The sequence below is a fragment of the Rattus norvegicus genome, chromosome 4, assembly GCF_036323735.1.
Source record: "Rattus norvegicus strain BN/NHsdMcwi chromosome 4, GRCr8, whole genome shotgun sequence".
In the NCBI taxonomy this organism is placed as follows: domain Eukaryota; kingdom Metazoa; phylum Chordata; class Mammalia; order Rodentia; family Muridae; genus Rattus; species Rattus norvegicus.
The window spans coordinates 57468355-57494700 of record NC_086022.1 but is presented as its reverse complement, the minus strand read 5'-3'; the positions used below and the strand labels follow the sequence as shown (position 1 = coordinate 57494700).

Sequence of the window (26346 nt, the reverse complement as noted above, 5' to 3'; positions counted from 1 at the left end):
TTGGTCTGTCCTTTCTCAGTGCTGCACCAATGCTTCCTTGACTACTGCCTTTCTATGGAAGTTGGAAAACTCAGCGTTTGTAGCCATCCTCAAACAAAAATATGTTATTATATACAGGTATTTGTTATTTCTAGATAATTCTAGCGGTTTTTAAAGACTTGTTTTCTATTCCGAGATACTGTGTACATTGTTTCACTAAGGGAGCAAGAGAGACAACAAACACAGGGTGTTAAGGCTGAATCTCTGCCAAGGCCTCCAGTATGTACACAAAGTATTTGCTTGGTCTTAGATGTCCAGGTTCTATGTTGGTAGGGGTTTGAATTGCCAAAAGAAACAACACAGCACCGACTTCTGAAGATTCACAGTGTAGAGGAGAATGATTTTCTGGGGTTGGTAAATTCTATATTGAGGCCTCAGGAGCACAGCATGTGTGTATTTTATTTTCCCAGAGATATCAGTTAACACAAAGTAATTGTTTGAGCTGATTTAGGAAGAATGAAGCTTACATTTGAGGCAGAGGAAAAGGACATCTGAAAAACTTTAGAACCAAAAAGAATATGGCAATTTAGAGGGAGTGCAGTATTTTTTATATGATGGGATGCATGGTAGATGGGATTTATGGACCAATGGCATAAGATGACCCTGTAAAATAAATGGGGACAGGACTGTGTAGGAACTTCTCACAAGACTAAAGAGATAGGGCCACTGCAGGATTTAAAACAGGCTGGCAGCACGACCAGATTTGTGTGTTAGGGAGGTCCTTCTGACAATAGGTTGAAAGATGGATGGAGAGACTCTATCCATCTGTAGGTAGTAGGATGAGTTAGAAGGTTATTGAAATAGTCCAGGCAACAAGTGACAGGGCCTTAAATAAAGCTGTGGTGGTGAGGCTGCAGGGGAAGTGACAAATAGGGAATAGAATCCATAGGTCACTGCAAGCACTCAGGTGTACAGCAGAAGGGAGGAGGGAAAGCCAGGGCAAGTCTCAAATGTTTGGGTTGAGAATCTACGGGTATGGGTCTGTTACTAACAAAACCAGAGGAATCTAAAAGGAAGTATTTTGAGATGAGCTAATATTTTAGAAGATGTTCTTGTGAACCTTTCAAGCACAAGTAAATGTTTAAATTTATATGTAAATATGACATACGTTGCAGAAATGAGTCCAATCATTGTTCTGAATGTTTTGTAAGACTGTTTTAGATGGCTTGGTACTCGGATAGTTGGACCTTGAGTTTCCTCTATTGTGTGTCAGCCCCATCCAGTTAGTTGATGATCTGAATAAAAAAAACCTAATTAACCACCTTTGAGAAAGTATCCGTGCCTCTTTTTCTCTGGTGTTGCAGGCTGTGGGGTACTCTGCCTGAGCTGGACACTGTCCTTGACACTTGACCACTATGTCACAGTGATAACATTGGGTAAATGACTTCTCTAGGCCCTACCGGCCTCAGCTGTACACCGAGCTTAGCAATGTCGCCAGTTCACACTGTTTTCTATGGCAGTTCAAAGAGAAACCTGGGGCGAGCAAGGTGGCTCAGTGTGTGAAAGTGCTTGCTGTCAAGACTGATGATCTGGATTCAGTCGTGTGACCTTCCCAGGTGGAAGGAGAGGAGTTTTTATTCCTCTACAAGCTGTTCTCTGACCTCCACCTACCTGCTGTGGCATCTGTACTCCACAAATAAAATAATTAAACACACTAAGAAATCAAAAGAGAAAAACCTCTGTGAGTGAACACCCCACAGTTGGCCTCCCAGCCTCCAAGCCAGTCCTGGCAGTGTGGCTGTCCTACTAGATAATATGATCCAAGACCTGGTTTTAAAGTGCAACTACTTTCAGGGTTCTAAGTCCATGTGATACGTAACAAAAGAAGGCAAAGGACCGTGTGTTCTGCTTGCCTCCTTCTGGGAGAATACCTGAGAAGGAACAAGTGCTCACTGTGTACCCATGGGCTCTGTTCACAGTCTTTCTAAGCCACCAGCATTTTCTACCTTCTCTGTTGAAGTTCCTTTATTGGAGGTTATTCTCTGAGGCCAGATCTAAGTCCCTCTCCCAGCCTGCTTCCTTCTTGGCCTCTCTACTTGCTGCAGACTGTTGATACCCTTTTCTTCTAGAAACTGTCTCCTTTAACAGCAGACTGCATTCCTTCCCTTGGTTCCTTCTCAGCACCTTTCTGTCCTCTGATCCATGATGGTGAATTGCATTGAGGGAACATTCTTGGCAGAAGATTTATCTTCAGCTGCCATCCATATGGTGCTGATGACCCACATTGTATCTTTACCCTGTTGTCTCATCTGAGCTCCCAATAGAAACTCTCCTTCATATTCATCCTCCTTCCCTTCTTTCTACTTCCTCTCCTATCTTCCAGGCACAGTCCTGGCACAGGGTATAACTTATGAACTTTTAACCTTTTAGGTCAGGTTTTAGGGAGATGGGCATTGGCTCACAGTGTCATCGAAATTCTGACACTTCAAAGATATTCATGTGTCATGATGAGAATGAATCTGTTTCTGTAGAGAGACAAGAAAATAAAATTATTAATGTTTAATGCTCACTGGCTAGGGAGGATGTCGGAATTGGTTCCTTGAAGCCAGTATCTTAACTACATTGTGAGGAGTGAGAAAATGTTATCAGGGAGAGGGCAGGGAAGACTTTGGGGACCTTCCCACTCAATACATCAGCATCAGGGGTACTGGAAGTGAGATGTGTTTACAGTAAGCAAATGAGTACTTGGGATCAGTTGGCAAAGGCAAGATAAAAATATTACCAGTGTTATTCTGGGATTTTAAATTGTCAGCCAACTATCTTTAATTAGAATCTGATTCTTACAATCTTTTAGAGTGAGACGGTCTTTTACTTCAAAAGCCTCTGTTCATGTTACTACAGTCTAGCTGGTAAAGAAATGCTTAGTTCCTTGCTTATGAAATGAATTTCTGGTAGAAGAAAGAGAGGCTACCTCTGATGGCCACAGAATAGCTCTTCATACTTCGATGACACGTTTACATTGTTTTCCTGTATTCCCAGAAGTCTGAAAGTGTGGCAGTCCCAGGGGTACTTATCTATCTATCAGTGATCAGTAAGGACAGCATGACTTCAGTTTCTCTAAGTTTTCTGCTGTGCTTGGCATATTGGATTTCTATTAATGTATTTATCTACCACCACGATCTCTTTAAAGCATGTTTAGGAATCACACATAGATAACATCATCTATAGAGAATAAGATAAGTCTCTATTTGTGAATCATATATGTATATATATATACATATAAACACATATGTATGAATATGTGATCCATAAATAACAACTTTTCTTATTTTCTATAATGTTATCTATCTATATATGCACATATATGCATATGTATATATGTATATATATATGTGTGTGTGCATATGCAAAACATCCACTTCCAGAAGCTTCAAGAAACCATCAATATGTCTCCCTGGCCAGACATTCTATCACATGACCATTTATAAGTCACTACTTGGGAGGAAGAATAGACTTACGATGACTGGGTTGGACCATATTCTCCACAGCAACAAAAGTCATCCTTACAGTGATGGAGATGACTCCTGGGATGAGGGCATATCTATCCTGTGTGCTGCTACTCTAGGGTATCAAAGACTGACGGTGTTTGCACAGTTCAAACTAATTACCTTAACGTTCTGAATGTCAGAAGTTCAATACGGGTCTCACTGGCCTCTAATGCAGAAGTAGTCCTAGCAGAGCTCAATCCCTGTCTGAATTCATTTCCCTGCTCACCTCAAGGCTCTCTTCAATTGTCAATGACAACAATGACCAGTTTTGTCTTTTTCATCATGGCTCTTTGTGTTTCTGACTCTTCTTGCCTCCATCTGTCCCTTATAAGCAGCCCATGGTTACAGTCAAGACAAGTTTTCTTCTTCTCTAATCTAATGTATTAACAATCTTCATTTTACCCGTGGCTCTTATCCTTTTTGCTGTTGGAGCTCACCGCATACTCAGGTCCTAGAGATTTGAATGTGGACATCTTTATGGGCCATTATTCTTCCTGGCAGAGGGACACAATCGTAGATGTTGCATTGATCTGTGATTTTTCGAAGTGCAGTGCATCTGGGAGTTCAGATTTCTCAGGATAAGAGAAATCTCTAGGGCAAGTTAACTACAGAGGCTCCATGGAAGAGGACCATTTCTGGGTTAGAAACGTAGATGATGCTTCATGTCTCTGATCGATAGATTCAACCAACTGTGGTGCGAAGTGAATTAAAATATTGTATCTAAATAGATACAGATGTTTTGGTTATTCCATTATGGAGCATAATGTTGCATCTCTTTACACACAGTCTATATTGTTTTAGTTGTTTTGGTAACCTAGAGGTAGTTGAATGTACATAGGGGAATCCACTTAAGCTTTATGCAAATATTACTTCTGAAAAGAGACTTGAGCTTATAAGATTGCTGGTGTATGGAGTCAATCGGGATACTGAGGGATGCCAATACTGCATTAGGCTAGAACACTATTCACGTGAAACTCCTGGGTTTAACCAATATACCTGGAAGCATATGAAGGTTGAGACCTGAACAAAATATTAACAAAGAAGCAGGAAGAATGGCTTTTGAGTAACTTGTCAGTGGAATCTGCTCCAGGCTTATTTGAAGCCAAGGCAGGAGAAATTATGATTGTTTAGGTCAAGTGTGTTAAGGACCAAGTCATATCAAACCTATATAATTCTGTCTTCATTTTCTTTTCTCTTTTACTATATTTGATTTGCTTTTATTTTAGCATTAAGTAAAAAAATGAAATACCTATTTTTAAAAAGTCAAAGTCTGATTGCCATTAGTTTAAAAAATATTTAAAGGCATTGCCTAATTCCTCGATTGTGGTTAGAGATGCCATGGTTGGGTGATTTGATGGAACAGTATGTGGAAAATGTGATTACAATGGCTGATTAGAAACGTCATAATAAAATTTCACTTCCTTATATGTGGGCAGTTTTTTTTTCTTTTTCATCAACTGATTGTTTATCCAGAAGTTACCATTTGAAATTCCATTACTTCATGAACTGCTCACAAAGCTTTAGAAAATTACTGCTAATTCTAAAATAATTGTACCACTTATCATTACTCAGTCAAGAAAAATGGGCATTTATGTGTGCTTTAGCAATATTTAGATAGGCTGTTACACCTCTTCTTTTAAAATAGTCCTGATTGCAATGCAAATTGCAAGCTGTGATGGCGTTGCTGAAAATTGGAATCGTAACAATCTCAGCTGGTTGATATCCTCTGTTGACAATGGGAACCTCTGAGGGCTGTGCTCAGTCTTCTTTAGATCTCTTCACTAAGAGGGCTAGTGTGTGGTCTTTCAACTGAGGCCTTACCTCCCCTCATTATGCAGTCACCCCCATGGCAATGTATGGCTTCCCGCCTAACAGGAATTCCGATTGCCCACAGCTGCCAATACAACCTCCCTTCTATTATTCCAGGCCTCATACTAAGACCAGAGGAGCTGCTGTGTGAGCATTCTATTCAATTACAGAAGCGCTATTAAATACTGTTTCTGTGCCAGGGAGCTGAAAGAGAATGGTCTATGCTGCTAAGCAACTAGGCTGTCGACCAGGTGGGTGAATGAAAGAACTGTGGTGTGTAATAAGTGCCACGACAATAGAGATGAAGGGGTGGTTTGCAACGGTTAAATTACTCTGCATTGATTCCCCAAATTCCAGCCTTCCCACCACCATGGAAGTTTCGGTCAGGTAATGTGTTATGGAATCTGTTCAGTGCATTTGGGATGTGATGTTGGCCATGTATCTAGTTTCTAGTTACTAGATGCCAGTAGCAAGCACCTCCTTATTTGTGCCAACCATGAATATCTTACTGTAATTGTGAGATGTCCTCTAGGGGACAAAACTATTTGCAGTTGAGAGTAAATCCTCAATAGTATGATATGAACACAGATTTGCTGACTATCCTAAAAAGATAGGTAAATAGAACAAGAACATGGGGAGGAAGAATAGAAAGAAAGGGGTAGGGTAGAAAAGTTGAGTAACCAAGACAGAGGTTAATTTGCAAATACATTTTCCTCAGAAGAGGTCACTTTTAAAAGCAGAATAACTTCTGGCCAGTTTGAAGTGGTTAGCAGTGTTTTAATGTAAACTCCCAACTCCCTTTCATATGCACATGACTTATGTGGATAGGGTTTATTTTTGGTAGAATTTTTTGGAAAGGATTTGACAATCATATATGGTAAAGAATAGAGAATGTCACATTCATTGCAGTCACTAATCCATAACTGGAACTATGTTTCAGGAAATGAATGGGAGACCTCTGCATTGGTAGACAATGCTTTTCCCAGAAGCCAACGGTTATTAATTGAAAATCCCAGTTTCGTGTGTTGTTGTTGTTGGCCAGGGAGGACGCAGACACACTGCCCTGCCAAGTAACACAAGCTGTTGCCATTGTTTCTGATTAGCCACCCAAAGTAGGTGTTAAGATCCTGAAACTGAAAATGGCACATACTTTGATTGCAGGACACAGAAAAATCAGGCTGAAACTGAAGGGGGTGCTTCCCCCACGTTGTCGAGTATTCTCAGTAGCACAGGCCGCTATGCAGAGAGAGGTAATCAGTAGTCTTATCTGTGGAATGAGCTTGGACCTTGACTGCTACAATACCAACCTGCCAGGCAAGCTACTCCCACAGATGCAATAGTGGCATGGTTGTTATGAGGGTGACTCTTTCACAGGAGGAAATTCACCCCCTATACTGTAAATGTGTAGCCCAAAGCCAGTGTCTGGGGGAAATCATAGCTGTGGGAAGGGGGACTTTACTAGAGTTGTGTTCTAGATGAACGTACTGTCAAAATAATTTCTAAATATTTGTGTTTTATTATTCCCATAGATCAGGGATGCTTTCTGCACTGGTCAGAGAAATGTCTGTTTTATAGTGGCCAGTGGTTAATGCAAAGTGCACACACACACACACACACACACACACACACACACACACACACACTCCTATAAGACCCAAAGAACATTGTGACATTGTGGGAGAGGGGAGGAGAAGGAATGTAAATGCCAGAGAAGAACACTGTGTAACATTGTCTGATGTAACAAGACCATTGCAATAATGATTCCTTAGCAGCCATGGCTTCATTCCCAAAACCTGTACAAGATTCTGTCATGGATGAACGAGGGGCTTTTCAGGATTTGGCAGTGGATGGGTTGATGGGGGATAGTCATTTTCCCCAATGCCCCAATGGTGTAGCCACAGCTCGATACCCAAACTCCAGGAAATAGGACTCCATTTGTACTCCTAAGAGTTATCCTTAATGAACTCAATAGTCATTAAAAAGAAAGAAAATGTGAAAGTAAGGTTGCAAAGAAAAGTGGTTTAATGAAAGAGAGAAGAGGATGAAAGTAATGGGGTATGTATTGAACCTCATCAAAATGCTTTGGATACATGACATGAAATTGTAAATTATTTTTGAAGAAAATGAGTTAGGATCGTGGGAAAATCTGGGGCTGGAACATGTTCTGAAAATCACAGCAGTCGCGGGGAGTCAGTCTTTGAACATAAAGAGTAAAAGAAAGGTTGAAGGTAGCACATCTGTATCTGAAGGAGGGGAGAGCACTTAGGGGTGAAGTGTGGATTACCTCGGGCAGGAAGGATTCCCTATAGGTTGTGTTGGTATTTTTCTGGTCTAATAGCAGATGGCCACTGCAACACCTGGGTATGCCTAAGACCTATTTCAGTTCTTACTCCATCGCCCTGTTCAACATAGCTGAACTGATGCAGACACACTGTCACACGGGAGTGTACATACATTACATGAAAGATCTGGGAAAGACCTTTACTTCGGAAAGACCATGGGAAGAGAGAACAGTGCATGCTTTCAGGATGGAGAGCGGTGTGTGCCCACGATGACACACAATGTCCAGAACAGTGGATGGGAGCTTCCTCCTTAAACCTCCGTGTGTCCACAGGGATTGTGTCACCCTTCTGGATTTGGCTTCTTCCTAGTGAAAACTCCTTGTTGAGATACACTGTGAACTGCTAACTCTGGACCTTTTTATCTTTAATAGTCTGAGCATTCACAAGAAGTAGGCATAGTGACTCCCAAAATGACTCCCATTGTCCACGAGGGCAGTCCCCGCTTAGAACAAGCTTTTGTTAACACTGTCTGACCTGACCAGCTGGATGGAAGAAAAACTCATATATGATGGGCAGGCGGTGGAGCGAAGGGTCCAGTGGCAGCCTGAGCCTTCAGTCAGCCAGTAGTACTTTGAGCGTTTCAACCATATGCTGCTTGTTAGAGGCTCCTTAGGCAGCATTCTGGACTGTCAGTGTTTGTCACTGGAGAAAGCTGGAGGGACAGAAGAGAAGCCTAGGCAGGCGCCTCCACAGCAGGCAGCGAGCCTCCAGCAGGGTGTTTCAGAAGGTTTCTCAACTCATCCAACCTGTGGACTCTGCTTTCTGTTTTCCTGGAATCAAAACCTCACTGTCTCAGTGACCGCTTACTACTGATAATGATTGCAGCTGACCTTCTTCTGATCCTGATTCTGTTTGCGGGGCTTTCAGAAGGGACTGGACATCAAGTAGAAATCCAGGCCTTCTGCTGTGTATTGCAGCACTAGAAGTCTATCTGCTTCCGTCTATTGCTTTTCTTCTTTTTCTCAGCTGATCCATCCCTGTTTGGGACTCCGGAGTGCTTAAATGAAGCTTTTACCACACCATGGGAAAGTTGTTTACTGATTTCTGCTTCTAATGCAGCTGTCAGATACTCAAACTGTCTATTAGCCAAACAGGCACTCTATCAATCACGTTTTCTAAGTTTCCTCTTAAGCACGATCCTTTTGACCAGACTAAGCATTTTTTAAGATCCTTTAAAGCATGGTATATGCCACCATACAGCTTGATTCAATATGCGCCCTAGCATTTTCTCTGTGCATGGCCATCTGCTGACTTCTGTCGGGGCGTATAAAGATGAGGACAGTGATGCTGTCTTATTCGGTTTGAGCTCCCGTGTGTACTTGGGAGGTAGGGGTGGGTGAGTGGATGGATTTGCCTTCATTATTGCATACAGTGCACTAATCACCCCAGTTAGTTCCTGGTGGCTATTGATACATTTCCCTCCACTCAATAATAGGAAAAAAAAGCAAAAACAACAAAAACAAAAACAAAAACAAAACAGGACAAAAAGCAACCCTTGACGATTGACTAACACCCAGGACAGTAAAATGGTTCCAAGTCAGAACCAACAAATTCTTGTCAGATCACCCTTACTCTTTCTGAATTGCCCCATATTAAGAATATGGCTTTCTTGTGTGTATGAGACAAATCCCCTTGTTTACTTCTGATTTCTCTGCTTTTAATTAAACTTCTCACTTTAACACTCCACTCATCAATGTTTGAAATTTCAGCTAAAAACAATGCGAGAATGTATTAAGTAAGTTCTGTGCTGGCGAGATTACTGCTTCCACACATTTTATTCAATCAATTATCAATTTCAGTTTTCTCACTACCAATGCAGTAACATTTTCTGCAGTATAGTCTGCTAGCTGAGCCATTTTGGTGAAGTATCTACTTATAATCGACTTAAGGCTTAAGTTTAATTAAAGTTACAAATCCTATTGCCCGAGCATCCTACTTGGTGAAACTGGAAAGTGTTAGCTACCAACATCATGCCTTCCACATTATCATTGAGGGCTTTACTAGGACCTTGACCATGAGAAGAAAATTTATGCCCAAAAACCCTTTGAGGAAATCAAATAAACCTCTTTGTGAAATTATTAGGGACACCGGCATTAGGTTGCTGCATGAGGGAGAAACCAAGTCCATGCTACCAAGAGTGACATGAATTCCAAGTGTGACCTGGCTTTCAGGTCACTTTTATCCCTTAGGAAAGAGTGCTTACAAGTGGGACAGCAATGAGTCCCCAAAGAGTATCTTAACTATCAGAATCTCCAAAGAGAAGAAATAGTGTAACTCTAGACAGGACTTGACTATCCTCAAGGATAGTCTTTGGCAGAAAAGAAGGTAGCATTAGAAGATGTGATAAGCATAAGACATAGGAAGGAAATAACATATATCACACATGTCAGTGTGTTCAGAAAGAGGACCAGTAGAAGGGATCAAATCTTATGATTCAGGGACAAGCATGCTGTCTTGTATGCATTACAGTATTGCAAGAAGCAAGCCTAAATTAGTTCTCTTATTTCTCTTATGGTGAAGTTCTGTGTGTGTTCATTAATGGAAGCTGGTCCCCAGGTGCCTAGCAAAATCATGTTGCTGAGTAACGGAGCTGAGAATCAGCACGCAGATAAGGGCAAGTGGGGACATCCCGGAAGCTCTGTCCCCAAGGAAGAGCATTGCCCTGCCTCATTCTCTTCCAGCACACACATCTGTGACCCTCTGCTGTCCTTGCCGGTTGCCTATATTGCACAATTTCATGCTCAGATGTGATGGGTGAATGGAAATTGGAACTATAAAAATGGACAATGTAAAATTAAATTTTCATAAGTAACAAAAAAGACTGAATCTTAACTCGAAGTCCTTCAACCTTTCCTCTACTCCATAAATGGCACATGTACTCTAAATTATGATTAATCATGATATTATTTTATTGCTACCTTTAATCATTTTACAAGTTCAAGATTGTTTAGAATGTCCTATTAATTCAACACACTATTATATTACCATCTGGGCTTGTCAGTGCAACTATTTCCAGTTCCCAGTCTTATTAAACCAAACACATTATACCAATTTGTATGAGAAACACTCCAGCATCCCCAAAGCTTCTACAATGCTGAAAACGTACTAAAATAAAGTATACTATTTTGGCTGCCTAAGCTTTTAACAATGTGGAAGTCTTATCTGTAAAGAATTTCCTCTTCAAGAACAAAACTGTGCTATATAGAAACCTCAAAATACTGAGTTAATGACACACACTAGACAAAATTTTCTGTCTAGTTAGAACACAGTCTTTTCACAGGCAGAAAAACAAAATGTCCCACACTGGGCTTTCCTTCACATTCCTGATCTGGTAGCCCGTGCTCTGCTTATGACCCTGGAGGCCTCCAGTGGCTCCTAATACTTGGATCCACACATTCTCATTTCGTCTACTAAAACCCACCCTTCCTGAGTCAGGCTTTGTTTTGAGGACTTCAGGAGAAAGACACACCATCTGTCCCATGCAACCAGGCAAGCATTGCTCTTGGCTCATACTTTTGTGCTCTTGAAAGAGTACTCGGAAAGTGAAAGTGTTCACCATCTCAAGGCATGTATCAATGGCAAACACCTCAAACGAGCATCTTCGGGTTTTCACTGCTGAGACAGACCATGTTTCTTTTTATTTATTCATTTACCCCCTTTGCATTGATAGCTCATCTTTATGGTCTTTCTATTCATATGGTCACACAGACCCAGAGGATTTGAGCTTCTGTCCTTTAGGATTTTTGTGTGGCTAACCCTCTTCAGTTAGGTAGGTTTTTTTTCCCTTTTTTTCTAATAGGTCCCTCCTGCCCCTAGAAGTTTTATTCCTTGCTCAGGTTTGCTCAGTGGCCTGGAATAGAGTGATGTGTTCTCTTGCCTTCTGGCAGAAGAAGGCTGCCATCTTCCAGCTGTGCCTGTGATAAATGACTGACTTTCTCTCCTTATTCCCCCTTCACCTTCTCTGCCCTCCTCCAGGACTCGTCTCTGTAGAATAACATTTTTTTTTTGAAGTGAGAGGAAAAATGAAAAAGGAAAGGAGGATGGCTTGTTTGCAAGCAACCGGTGAGCTAACTTCACCTTCTGGTCCCTTGCCAGAATGAAGGACGGTAACTAGAACAGTAGCTGCCCTAAACCCGTCTTCTTCAAACTGCTTATTTACTGCGACTCCAGTTTATCACATGGGCTGGCAAAAATCAAGACTCGTCTCCTTCCAAGTTGTATGGTTGCCTCTGTGTGATCATTCCTTGCCTTTGAGGTATATATAAATTCATTCATTCACATATCGCTCTTATAAAATGAATCAACAGCTTTGGGAGCGCGTGCTCCGTGGGGTGCTGATCTATACAATGACAGCCTAGCATTTGGCAGTTGCTAGGACAAACAAGAAGCACAGGAAACCTTATGGAATAGCAAAAGGGGTGTATATTTCGGTTTGAGAATGACTGATGCAGATATAAATTCTCAAAGGCAATGCGGAAATCAATGCAATCTGGAATGACTGGAGGGGAAATTCATTTATATTGTAAGGCTTCTGAGAGTATTAAATGCCAGGTTCCCTGGACCGAACTTTATAGATAATGGGAAACTTTTGGGAACAATACAACTCTCGAAGTGTTGTGTTGGAAGAGGTGAGCACACAACTATTCTTTGAGAAGGAAATGGATCAGTAAACTTGAGTAAAGTTTTTCCCATTCAGGAAAGTTTACTTTATTTTAAAAATAATTGTGTGTGTGTGTGTGTGTGTGTGTGTGTGTGTGTGTGTGTAAAAGAGAGAGACAGAGAGAATAACTTCATCAGTCCTACTCTTCCTCTTCTTTTGAGACAGTTTTTCTCCTATTCTTTCACTGTGTCTGACAGGCTAAGTAGCTGGCCACAGTCTTCCAGACACTCTTCTGTCTACCTTCCATATTTCTGCAGGATTGACAAGATTACAAGATACTCACTCACTCTAGCACCCAGCTATTTATGTGAATTCTTTGACTTCGAACTCAGGTCCTCATGCCTGTACAGCAAACTCTACCACTGAGCCATCTCCCCAACCCGTGTGTGAGATTTTCTCCTCTCTGAAATGCGCATGTCATGTGAAGGTAACATGTTCCAACTTAAGGCAGAAGGTTCAAACGGTGACGTCTAGGGGAACCCAATATCGAGCAGGTAGGCAAGAGGAAGACAAATGTTGTTCTAAGGATAAAGGAAGTGTCAGGAAAGCCCTGGAAATAGCACAAAACTTCCCATGCCTCAGTAGACAGCAAAACAGTCCCCAATGCAGTATGAATAAGGACTGGGCCGCTGAGAGGAACTGAGGGAGAATGGTGAATGCAGAAGCTAGGGCCCTGCAGGATCGGCAGCAGTCCACAAAGCAACGGTGAGTGCAGGAATAGAAAAAGCCTGAGAGACAGTGACTTCTGATTTTAACACACCTAACTTCACTTGGAGGTCAGATATTCCATTTGATATATCCTAGAGAGGGAGGAGTCCACTCTGGCTTATTTCTGCCCCCCCTCCCCATACAGAAAAAGATAATCATGAGCTTCAATGTCATATTTTTAATCTGGTCATATGATTTATACTCAAAGACGTGCTCTTTTGAGATACAGTGTGTCTCATGACCTCTGAACTGATCTCCACAAATAGGAAAAGGAAAGAGAAAATGGCTGTCCGGCATGGAGGGTGATTTCCACTCAGCCTTTGATCTTGCCCAACTAATAGAAGTCCTGTCAAGGGCTAACACAGGAGGTTCATTGTGGCTAATCCAGAGAACAGAGCTCCAAATGGTCTTAAATTAATGTTGGTTCACCTTCATGCCTGACTTTGAACTTAATGGCATCAATGTGTAAAGAAGGCAGGATGAGGTGGTCTCAAATCATTATCTGAAACCCAAGCCTGTAGAAAAAGGTCCAGTTTTAAGCTCATTAAGGGCTACTGCTGAATACTCTGGAATATCAAATTAACCATTAAAAACCTTTGAAAACCGAGTTGAAAAAACTGGGACATTTTCTCAAACCTTTAGAGATTTCATTTTTGAAGTGAATACAACCCAGAGCTTTTTCATTTTTTTTCTCCCCTCCACCCTGATGAAGAGAACTTTAAAGGCATTTGCTTAAACTACTTACAGCAACCCTAAGAAGTTACCACAGAGAGGAATTTCTATGGCAGTGGCATTATTTTCTACAGAATGATAACAGTGACCCAAGTGTGAGATTCATGAAATGCAGTCTGTACCCACTATAGGTAAAATTAAGCTTCCTGTTCTAACATACCATTTAATAATGTTAGAAACGAGAGGTGGACCCTTTGGTTTCTCTGGCCAGCCATTCTAGCTCAATTGGTGAGCCTGAGACTCTGCCTCAAAAATCAGTGGAGAAGTAATTGATGAAGACATCCCAGCACACACATACACATGCATACACATACATGCACACGTGCATGTGTCTGTGTGTATACACACCAACATACAGAACTGTTTTGGAATTTGGGGCAGAATGTTACTAAAAGGAAGAACAGTGCACTTTCCTCTCTCACCTGAGCTAGTGGCAGGAGGATGGGTTTTGAGGCCTGAACGACACACGTTTAAGTATTACTTTGGTTGTCACCAGTTCTGTACCTTGAAGCATCTTCCAAGTATTATTTTAATAATCTGCAAAATGTACCTGTAGCACAGAATTATTGTGAGAGACGGACCAATTTCTCTAATTCCTATTATCTACTTGAGACAGTCTCTGACATGTGGTAACAGCTCCAGATTTTCTTTATTGATAGAAATCAGCCCTGAGGAGAAGACCCTTGATGACAGGCTCCTTTCTTCATCAGTTTCTTTAAACCGTCAAGATATCAGAAGAGCTACTGGCTACATCGACTTTCATGCATTGTTTTAGAAATATTGAGGATTCGTTTGATTAGAAATCATGGTGAAACACTGTGCTTTTTCCATTTAAAAATTTTAAAAGTATTTCTTTTATTCATAGAGATTACAACTACATTATTTTCCCCTTCCCTTTCCTCCCTCCCATGCAACACCCTCTTACTATCTTTGAAATCCATGGCTTCTTTTCTTCTCATTAATTGATGTTATATACATATAGGTTCCTCTCTATATTCCTATATGGGCAACATTCAACCTCACAGGTCTTCAGGTGGTAGCTCCTCTACCTGATTTTCACCTTGAAGATTTCCCAATCCATGGAGCTCTGTTATGTCCTGCAACTGTCCCTATCTAGGGGCAGGCATGCTCTAGACAGACCCAGGACATTGAGTGGTGCGATCACCCAGGTTGCGTTTTTTAAACTGTTTGGTACAAATACCAGGTCGTCTCTGAGACTCCCGTTTATTCTGATATAATTTAAGGAGACACTTATGGCTTTGAAGGCTAAAATAAACGTGAGAGACAAAGCAAACAAGCTGGGTTAGTTCTCGCCATGTGGCGATTGAGATTGGTAATAAACAGTGGTCATAAACTACTTTTTCAAAAACTGAAAGTGATCCATTTGTTCATCTGCAGACATGATCTTGTCATAGGAGATGGAAAAGGGAGGAGTTAACATTGGTTGAACACCATCCAGTGTCACGCATTCCACATATGCTCTCTTACCAACTTCTCCCAAATCCTTGGACATTGTGAGGTTTGCCTCTTAATTTCCATGAGAGGATTGCTGTTTAATAGCAGTTATTATCTAAGATTATAATGTTCAACAATGGTATAAATGGTTGCTTTAATCATGACATCATGACACCATTGTATGGTTCTGTTTGTAATGGGGTATCACTTCCATTACTGAAATATCCCATTATGGTGAGTATCATTGATGTTTAATTCTGAGTGAGGAAGTGAGTGGTGGGACAGGTTGTATATTAAATATTCTATTTTACAGACACCATCTCATTCACTTCCATGGAGTGTACAACTACTATACCACAGTCAATCACATTCCTAAACATCCATCTTCATAGAAACAGAGTTTTCTAAGCAGAAAAGAAAGACTTCCTTCATTTTTTCCTTCTCAAATAATGACTATAATAGATGGCCAAATCCATGCTGACAGCACATAAAAAGGATGAGAAAGAGCTTTGGGTGTCTCCCAGTGAAAAGTACTCAATCTAGCAGAAACTCAAACTGACTATTATATCATTGTCTTTAACAGCACGGGAAGACTGCCTCACAGCAGTAAGGGAGCCTGATAGTTCTGGTGACACCCTCACTTTCTTATTTGGCATTGAAATAGGAGCTCTGCTGTGCCCACCCACACTTAAGGATGAAACCACTCAACTTAGCTTAAAGAAAATCAGAACCGCAGACTGAAGAGATGACAGGAAAGCAAATGGATTTTAATCATAATATTCTACAAATTTATTTTCCCATTGCCCCTCGCTCTATTGTACGTGTATTCCAGGTAATGATTCAGCCTGTCCTGCTCTGGGCCCATCTTGTCCTCATCTGGGACTCAGGGATAGGCTTTAACTGAATACCTGTGTGATACAACATCCAGGCCTCTAGTCTACCCTGTGCTGATTCCGGTGCTGCTTCTGATAATGCAGCTTTTCCTTCCTTCCCAGAGATGAGTTTTCTGTCTTCTCCAGGATGAGTTGAAGAGACTTTCCCCACCTGTGTCTAAAGTGAAACCCAATTGTCCAGGTCTGCCTCGTTCCTGCACTGAAAATCCCGTACCTGAGAAAATCACACTGTCTCAGGCATCCCAGAATAATCAGTCACCCTACAAACCCCACCTTAACAGCTGGAATCCTGTTAGCTTGATACCTGATACCAGAAATTCTGATTGCTTCTTGCTGAGTTTGTCTCCTCAAACTAAATTACTACAATTCTCTGGTTATTGCTGGGTGTGTTAATAAATTAAATTTTGGGTACCAGCTGCAAGTTGTCCTAATGACATGTTTTTGATGAGCAAACAACCCACATCCTTTGAGCATGAGTTGTAATGACTAAAATTTCAGTCCGTTAAATGGCTCTGCTAATAACAGACATTTGGAGAGGTTGTTTTGATACAACGAGATGGAAGAAATAGGGAAGATTTGAGCCTCAGTATACCAGTGTAAACATTTAATTTTGTGGGAAAGCATTTTCTGCTGTCGTTGGTTTTCATTGGTCTGTAGGTACAAGGTACTGACAACTATCAATATGGCAATGATAAGCCCCATTTCCCCGTGAGCCTGCTAAATAAGAGACCTTTTGAAAGAGCTTTGTCTAAGGATGTTTTATGTGGTCCTTATACTATTGTCGTTTGTGAGCCAACATTTAAATAATACTGGAAATTGAGATTAAAATATTGTTACAAAATGACTTATGGAGCCAATGAAGACCGGGTTTAATATGCTATTCTACATTGGATAAAATTTACTTTTGCTATAAAAAAAATGCCAGTTTTATCTAATGGTCCTCTTAATAGTTTGCATCAAATGCAGAATGATACTCTTTAAAGCTGAAAGGAAACATCTAAATCTAATGAGGAACTTGAGTGCAGGAGAAGAAAGGAAAGGAGAGGAGAGGAGGATATATATATATATATATATATATATATATATATATATAGTAAGATAGGTAGATAATGATGAAGAATATTACAGAGTTTCTCAAATGGACAAAGCAAGTTTCCTTCCATTAGCTTATAACAAGGTAATTACCCTTTAAGGATATGTATAGTATGGGATTCTCTGAGAACTAATAAAAATAATGTACACATAAGAACTTCAAATAAATATTAAATTGCACTTGGATACAAGTCTAAGCATTGCTTACACGGGCTGTCTCACATGACAGGAAGTCTTTAAAGAATTCCGCACTTTTTACTCCCAGGTGTGTACCTTCCTTTGCTGCAGGATGATGAGTAGATGTAATAGAAGAGTTCACATGTGATTTAGTTCATAATTAAATAAGCATTTTTCTTAAGAAATGGTAGCTTGTGATGATGCCTCATTGGTAGGGTTCGTCATATAAGTTCCTGGTCACAAGAGAGAAGTGGCCAATAGAATCATGAAAACAGGGTAATTGAACAAATTGGCTGTCATCTGGGTGAGGATAGAACCTTTTTAAAACCCTTTACCATCAGCTTTTAACATGCCTGGTACCAGAGACAACCTGAACTTTTAGTACCAGACCTCTGACTTTATAGGTAGGAAGCTTTAGGCAAAACGTTTCAACTCCCTGAGTCTGGTTCTCAGGTGTGAAATAAAGCCTCTGTCTCAGAGCTGAGCAGAGCATCAGATGAGATAATGTCTGAGAAAGTACTCTGTAAACTCTTAAATGCTACACAAAGGTTAACTGTTTCCCCATCCTGTGGTTTATAATTGCCCATGCTAAGGTATTCTGTGAGTCACAAGCTTCTCTCCAAAACCCAACACTGACAGAAGTTGCTGTGTGACACAGATATCAGTTCGCTCTCCAGGTACAGGCATCATAAAAGGTTAGCACTATATTAAGTAATAGATCTATTGTCCCACTAAATTATTCATGATTATGTGTCCCGTGAATGATTGGTTTGATTGAAATCGCCATCAGGTATTCTGAGGGCTCTAGAGATAAGTGACACAAGCTACCTTCAATGAGATGACTTTGCTACCACTGAACATTAAGAAAAACCAATTTATGGATTCACTGTAAAAAAAAAAAGTCATCAAATTCCCATCTGGACTTTTAGAGCAATCATCCCTTCTTTGAAGTAATTGTCCTTCTAAAGTATTAAAGCTTTACAGAAGAAGGTTTGGAACAGCGAATGATTTCAGCCATTTTCTGGATGTTTTTGTAAAAGGAGAAAAATTCCTATCTTTTCACAGAAAAATGTATGGGTAGTTTTTGTTGCGGGATGGGTGGGTGAGGAGATGAGTTTGCTTAACTTGGATCACACATTCCAGTAGCTGCTGGAAAGGTTTGTGCTGACTCTCTTATCAGGACATGGCTGTCTCTATTTCTCTCTGTGACTTTCATGTGATAGTCATGAAAATTAAGCTTACTCACCCTGTCATCTTAAAGTGCTAACCTTGGAATTAAGTCAGCTTCCTCCTCCTTTTCCTCATCCTCCTCTTCCTTTTCTTCCTTCTTGATTACAACCAGATGCATCCCTCATTCTTCTCATCTTTCCTCCTGAAGTCTTCGCTGTTAAGTTTGTTTTTTCACCGTATAAAGAATATAAAAAAATTGTCAGCAAACACCCATGTGCACACACACACACACACACACACACACACACACTGGCATTAGTTCACTGAAATTTCTCTAGTAGACCCTTATTTCACCCTGTCTCCTTGTTGCCGTCTTTCATATGTGAAGTGTCATGGTGACTCTGTAATAGTCTGCACCTTCGATCATTCTCCAGTCTTTCCACGATACCACTTTCCTCATGACATTTCTTCTACACACAGTAAAGGCTCACAACTGCATGCCTAATCAATTCCAGCCATGCTGGGTGTAGTCTTTTTGTTACATATGGTCCTTTACATTTGCTGGGGATCTGTGATCCTGCTGACCTGGGCTTCACCTGCCTCCTCTTATTCGAAACTCTTCTGTTTTAGGGTAGAGCATTCTCCTATAAGGAATTTGGAAAGTTCAAAGTCAAGGCAGGTGAGATTCTACTTCAGAACTCGAAGCTTATTAACTTCACCTTCAGTTTGGGGTTCTATAGTTTATCAGATCCTCACTATTATACTATTATACTATATAAAAAGCAGGTACCTCTGGTATGGAAATGAAGTAGACCATTTCTATTGTGGTGGGAAAAGTCATGGTCCTCAACTCCTGCTTCTTCAACACTGAGTTGGAGGGGAGTGAGAAAGAGGAAGTTGGTATGGCATTAACATCGTCGTTAATGACACAGGAGAAATATAGTATCTATCTTGGATATTCTGAAGATGCAGCACATTTTGTGTGTTTGTGGCTATTAATAGAGGACGATGGATGACAGAGAAGGTGGAGTTAGGACTGAAAATTGCATTAGCGACCTCAGAGTGAGATATTCATCAAACTGGTAACTTAATTTGTGCCCTCCTATCTATAAATATCATAAAAAGATAAGTTCAGTTAATTTTGATGCATTTAGTATGTTAACATATATTTTTCAGGAATAATGAACTAACAGATTAATTCAAGCAACAAAATTTTGTAGGTGTATTGGTTAATAATTATGCCTAGCATAGAAGACATGACTACAGTTGTGGTTCCTGAGAAGCAGAGACAGGAACACAGGGAGTTCAAGTCTATCCTGGGGTACATAGTAAGACATTCTCTTTCCACAAAACAACTGTATTTTACCTAGATATCATTGAGAGCGCTCAACTGAATGAGATAACATATATGTGAAGCACCAAGTATAACTTTTGGTAGCTTTCAGAGCTGTAAAAATGGAAGTGCTATCATTCTTTTCTTTTCCTTGAATTCAGTAATTTAGACACAATTATTCCACATAATTAAAATTAAAGGATCTCTGCGTGATATTTTGTTTTTTGGCAACTCCAAAAACGACTTCAGAGGTAGAAGAGACAAATATTGGATAGCTTTCACAGTGTTGGAAGATGCTATGTACACTACCACGGGAGCAATGCAACCAACGGTCTTACCCTGCTGTGAACCCTGCCAACTATAACAATGGGCCTGGCGAAACATGTCTACTGACGGGATGGCGACAAGCATTGTGGGAGTAAGCAACCACTGTCTGATTGGATTTCTGTTCCTCAGAAGAGGGAACTCACTCTAGTACTGTTAACTGAGTCTATAAGGTGGCTGGATATGTCGTAGGCTCTTGGAGAAAACCGAAAAATTTTATTCATTCTACTAAATGAATAAAACTCATTTATAATAAACACCCCCCACTACGTTCTTATCTTCAAATCCAGAGAATAATGTAACTCTCCGCCCGCCTCAGAGAAGCTTCTTTTGGCCGTAGATGGCAATTAGTACAGAGATCTATGACTGTCAGTGCACAGAAAATAAGACACTGGGGTGCTCAGCTTTGAATTGGACGTTTATATGACAGCTCTTCACCCGTGCTATGGGGACCAGAGGCAGCAGGAAGATTATAAAAGCCAGAGTGGGCATCCTTAGCGAAACAGTGTTTGCCAGATATGACAGGACTGTTGCACACAAACTCATAATGCCTAAGACTGCGTGAAGAGGAACTTCATAAGATCGAGCCAGCCCGGATCCCAGTACAGACAGGAGATGGGCTCATGAACTCAAACCGCTAGCTTAGGAGCTTTTAGAAATTGCACCCTTGTAGAAGCAGATGGAGGGGGGATGGGATAGGGGGATTGTGGAGGAGAAAATGGGAAAGGCGATAACATTTGAAATGTAAATAAATAAAATATCCAATAAAAATAAAATAAAATAAAAAGAAATTGATGGACACTTGGAGGGAGTAGGGTTTCTTCAGGAAAATGGCTCCTGAGAGGCTACCTATGCTCCAGTAAGGAATGTTACAGCCATGCACATGCAGGCAGCACACAGTTTAGCATGTTTGGAAAGAGACCAGGTTAAAATGAGAGGGAAAGAAGGGAGGAATTGGAGGGGAAGTAATGGAGCTGGATTTGAGCAAAGCCCATTATGTACATGTGAAAAATGTTCAATTAATATAAAAACAGCAAGTGGGGGTATTTGTTCTACCTGTCTTAGGCATGTAAGTTAGATGTAGAGCTCAGAAGAAGATAATTTACATATGAATATTTCCAGCCCCAAACTCCTAATTTCACTCTATCACTAGTTTATATTGAGATGGTTAAACAAATGGGTCCCTGTTTAAGTGTGAAAGCATGCGGAGCTCAGGAATCATAAAGCAGGCAAATGTATTTGCAACCATTCTGCTACAAATATTATTTGCTCTCAAAGATACCAATTCAGTTTGAAAATTTTGCAACACGTATCTGTTGCATAAACTGACTTCCAGAGAAGGAGAGCACTAATATAGAGCTGAATAAATCTGCAGAACTTGGAAACTCTGCCGTTGCTATTCTTACTCCAGTTTTTTGGACTTGGAATTTTTCAAAGATATGGTTCTTAAAGAAAAATATTCAGAATGTATCTAACTTCTGCATTCCTTTGACTTTTCATCTTCTACAGACCTTTGTCCCTGTATTACCATGATGGTCTCTCATCTACAGTGATTTGATTTTCAGGGTCTTCCTTGGCTTGCCATAGGCTATGATGCTGTCTTAATGTTTATAGCATTTTCCAGCAAGGGGCAACCCCATATAAGCCGCAGAACATCTGTATTCTGTTTCCTAAAATATATCGCTTATTCAAGCAAACTTTCCTGTATGTATTTACAATTCCTATTTTGTACAGTCTATATGAGAAAGACTTAGTGTTGGAGATTTACCACCAATCTTTTGCTTATTGATTTGCTTATATATATTAGAGAATTTTTTATTAATAATCTTTTTACTGACTTTATAGATTGATTTATGTATATATGAATACATATTTTTCCATACATTGAAATGTTTAATCTTATTTTAATTACATAGCTAACCATGTGTGTTCCAAAAGGGCAAGTATCCCTGGCTTAGAAAGGAATTTTTGAACATTACTTGAAAACTCTAAACTCTCAAGAAGACGAAGGCAAGTCTTTTGGAAGTTGAAATCCCCTGGGTTTTCGTTGTTTCCTTGCTCCTAGCTTTGAAACATCTCTTAGGGATTATGATAACAGTAGAAAATATCTACCAGTGATTTTCATCTGGACCAAATCTGTCAGAACCTATTACACTGATCCTTGACTGGGTAGAGGTATTCTGCAAACCTATTTATATATAAATAATTATCAATGATCTCTTTCAAAGGGCAGAATATCTTCAAGGGTTTTTAAAAAGTTCATCTTTATATGCTTACTAGAAAAGAAGTTGCCAATATATTTGTGGCTACTCAATTGCTTTTAGGAAAACAGGGGAGGCTTCGGTTTTTATTGTATGTTTGGTTATAAATAGTGAAAAAGGGGCATGTTTACTTTTGCAGATAGGTTACTTTGCTAAAAAATAGCTGTGCTAAGAGACAGAGTCGTTTAAGAACCATCAGGAGACTGTAGTTATAATGAAGGATTATGAATGTGTGAGTCAGTATTCCTCCAACTGCTCTGGTTTCAACAGATCTTTTTTGAGAAAATGTCTACAAACAAATTTAATCTAATATGTTGGGATCTCCCTTTTGCCCAGTTTTGTTTACATTTGAATTTAGGGTTTCTTCTCCTTTTCATGTTAATTTTCAAGAAAGAGCAAGGCAACAGAGATGTTGCCTCCTTGCAGGATCATCTTGGCACCTCTGCCTCACCCTTCCCCTTGCTGACTCCCTAGAATCAGCATGTCTCATCTTCATTAGAGATCTTAGCAGATTGCCTTCAAATCTGTTCCCCTGTCTCCCTTACTGCTGCATGAGCTTTGACGATGATTCTCCACCCTCTGCTTGACCTGAGCCCTTGAACTAGAATACAGTAGGCTTCTAGCAACTGGATTTGTGAAGGAAAGGTCACTCACTGACAGTTCGCACAAACCAGCCCTTTGTTTAACTAACTGGGAACTCCTCTCTTTGGAATAATTCAGCAGTAAACTCAGATAATTTGGGGGGGGGGAGGTAATTGCCTCATCCAAACACTTTGGTTGTGAGTGTGTGTGAACTTGGAGAGGCTGCCTTCCAACAGACTGTGGAGAGGAGTTCTTTTACAGATTTCCTTACATCTCAAAACTAACATACAAAGCTAGTTGACATCATTGACTACACCTATTTCTTACCCTCTCACCCCTGACCCTCCAGTATACTGTAACAGAGGAATGCCCAATGAGGAAAGAGGGTTGTGGGAGAGTGGATGAGAAGGACAAGAAATGAAGAGTCAACAAATTAATTTTCTTTTTATATCATTCCAGTGCTATTATAAGCTTTGGGGCTGGGGCGGGGGAAGGCTAACATTTGTAAATGTTTGTCTTTAAAATTGAGTTCAAGTGTTATTATTTATGGGGCAAAGCAAGTAACAACCCATAGATACTATCCCCATGACAACTGACCCTTGAACTCCTCTTTGTCACTTTAAAACAGTTCTAATTGTAGATCAAGGAAGTTCTAGGAGGCCAGGAAATTATTTCTCCAGTTGCTGTTTTCTTCTGTCAACCAAGACTCTTCACAAGAGCAAAGAAAAACTGGGAGTTGTTCCTGCCCTTCCCTGGGGCCAGGGTGTGGGAGTGCTGATGTAATTAATTTCATGATATTATGCCATGGCATTGTGTCAATATGCGATGATGTGTTGTGATGGCACAGCGTCATCACGTGGTGACGCAACATCATGACGTAAGACATCACATCGCCAATTAAAGAGGTGGTTCCGCGAGGTTTTAAGACTGAGCAGCTAATGCTTAATTAAGTCTGGGCTCAAGACGCGAGGTAGCATGGGATCGCAACTGAAAGACAGAGGTGGGAAAATATTTCTGTGTGTGTTTGTAAGTCACTCCTAGGAAATTACAGTCTCCATTTTTACAAGGTAGGCTTAGAAATCAAAATATAATTCATTTACTAGACTGCTACTATCACAGGAGGTCACTGTATTATTTTGCCATGGGATATAGGTTGTTGCTAAATTTATACATAACTTCACAATGAGATTTAGAAAATATAATCTGTTCTTAATTTACATATTTGTTAAAATTATTTAGTGCCTTATAGAGCTCCATGTACGATGATTTATAATTGAAATTACTTTGTAACTAATAATTTTATATGCACACATTTCATAATAATAGTAATGATAATAATCTTGCACTAAGAGTCTAATAATATGAAAATGTTAAAATGGAGAAATGATTTGTGAATATAGCTTCTCTGTATGTGTATGCGTTGTGATTCTGGTTCTATTTTGTATCTTGGTTTTACTATTCTGAAAATGAGGATAATGCATTTCCCCGACTTCCATAGGAATATTGCATGTGCAAATTATTGGAGGTAAATTGTATGTAAATGTTATTTGCTCTTTAGAACAAATGTTATGTAAATTTAGGGTAATATTCAGTATTTTCTCCAGAGCTACATAGGCTCTACTTATGAACTTGACATCAAATGGAGAAAATGTAGTTAAATTAGAGCTGGAGTGGCTTTCCTATTTGATATTTCATTTTAATTTTTTTCCCCTGATTGTCTCAGCTCTAGATTCATTTTCAGATTCACAAAGCAGAGGCTAAAGTGAAGGCAGTGATATGCACGAGAGATTCTATTTGTGATGCTTCTAGGCTTGGTAGTTCTCTGTCCTGTAAAGGAAGGAAGGTGTGTATGTGTTAAGTGACCAGAGCAACGTTGCAACTCTAGTTAAGGAGAGGAGAGTTGAGCGAAGGTTCAGTGTTCCTGCATTCCACGTACCCATTGCTTCGGCAGTTTGTACTCTGGAGAATAAGAGACAAGTGTCCTTTGCTACTTTGGATTTTCCGTGGTGAGATGAAGAGATTGTTGTGTTGTTTTAAAATCCACATATGCCTCATCATTCCTTCTACAACTCCAGGGGGAAAAAATGTACCAAAATTCTGGGCCTTCTGAAAGCGATACATGACTTTTTGATGGAGTTGTAAATGGTGGCTGATTACTTTTGAATACTGAAGCTCCACTGGCTCCTGGCAGCTCACATCTGCAGCAGAGACAAACAATTAGCAGATTCGTCAATTTGCTTTGGTTTATAGATTAGACAAGCAAAGTGATTCTTTATCCCTCTAACCAACGGGCTGCGTCTTGATTACAGGATATTGTACCTCGTTAATAAATATAGCTATGTTTAGATGCTACCAGTAGTTTACCTCTCTGTACCTTAGTGGCTGCTTGTCTGTCTCCAGGAACCACCTACATCACGTTCAGGGTCCAGAGCTCAAAATCATTATAGTTTTTAAAGGCATAAAAAAGCATTAGACCGAGTTCACACAGCTCCTAGACACACAGCCCGTGCAGCTGCACAGGTTACACCCTGTCCCCCCAACTGCCCCCCAAGCTCTGCTGATGATCACACATCTGGAAGCACTTAATTCTGTGTGCTGACTCAGAGCTTCTAGAATTTAAGACTGGCTCCCATGTGTTCTGGCTTACCTGTGAGGTAAGTATCAGCTGATTTATAATACATGCGTCTCTCTCTAGTTGAGAACCACTTTTTTTTTCTCGCTAGGAATAATCTATGGTCATTTCTTGCTTATCCATAGTCAAGAAAACCCAAACGGCAAAATTTAAAAAGAAATTCCTTGAATTACTTGAATTAATGAGACTTGATTTAATGTTTGGGGATGCTAGGTTCAAACGAAAGCTCTTAAAGACACTTTATCATCTTCAAGTTCATGGAGCATTTAAAAAATGAGTGGTGCTAAAAAGATCTTATGACTGTTAGCCCTCCCTGGCCCGCTGAGAGATTTAGGAGATCGAGATTATTTCTTCATACAGAAATCATAATCCAATTATTTTTAATGATGTGGTTTTTGCCTGGAGATATAAGGGTGAGATTTTTCTCTAGGAATCTTGGCTCTACTAAAGGTTTACTTTGTAAACATTTCTTTTTCCTGAGAGAAAATTGTCTTCAATCTCATTTCCCTCTGAATTATTTAAAAAAATTAAATGGCGAGATCCAATTAATTAGAATTTGACATTCATTCTACATTGAGAATAATCAAATCATGTGCTTGTCCTATATTTGCATAACATATGGAGAGCAGATTGAACTTCAAACCATTGG

The 26346-nt window shown here is 40.1% G+C and overlaps 1 protein-coding gene and 1 non-coding gene across 6 annotated transcripts in view; both read left to right on the top strand.

Moving 5' to 3' along the window:
• The window catches only part of Grm8 (glutamate metabotropic receptor 8), a 925705-nt gene that overhangs the window by 202251 nt on the left and 697108 nt on the right, over positions 1–26346 (top strand).
• Mir592 (microRNA 592) lies at positions 23858–23953 on the top strand. Its single transcript, NR_032747.1, has one exon. It is a non-coding gene; the product is annotated as a microRNA 592 (primary transcript).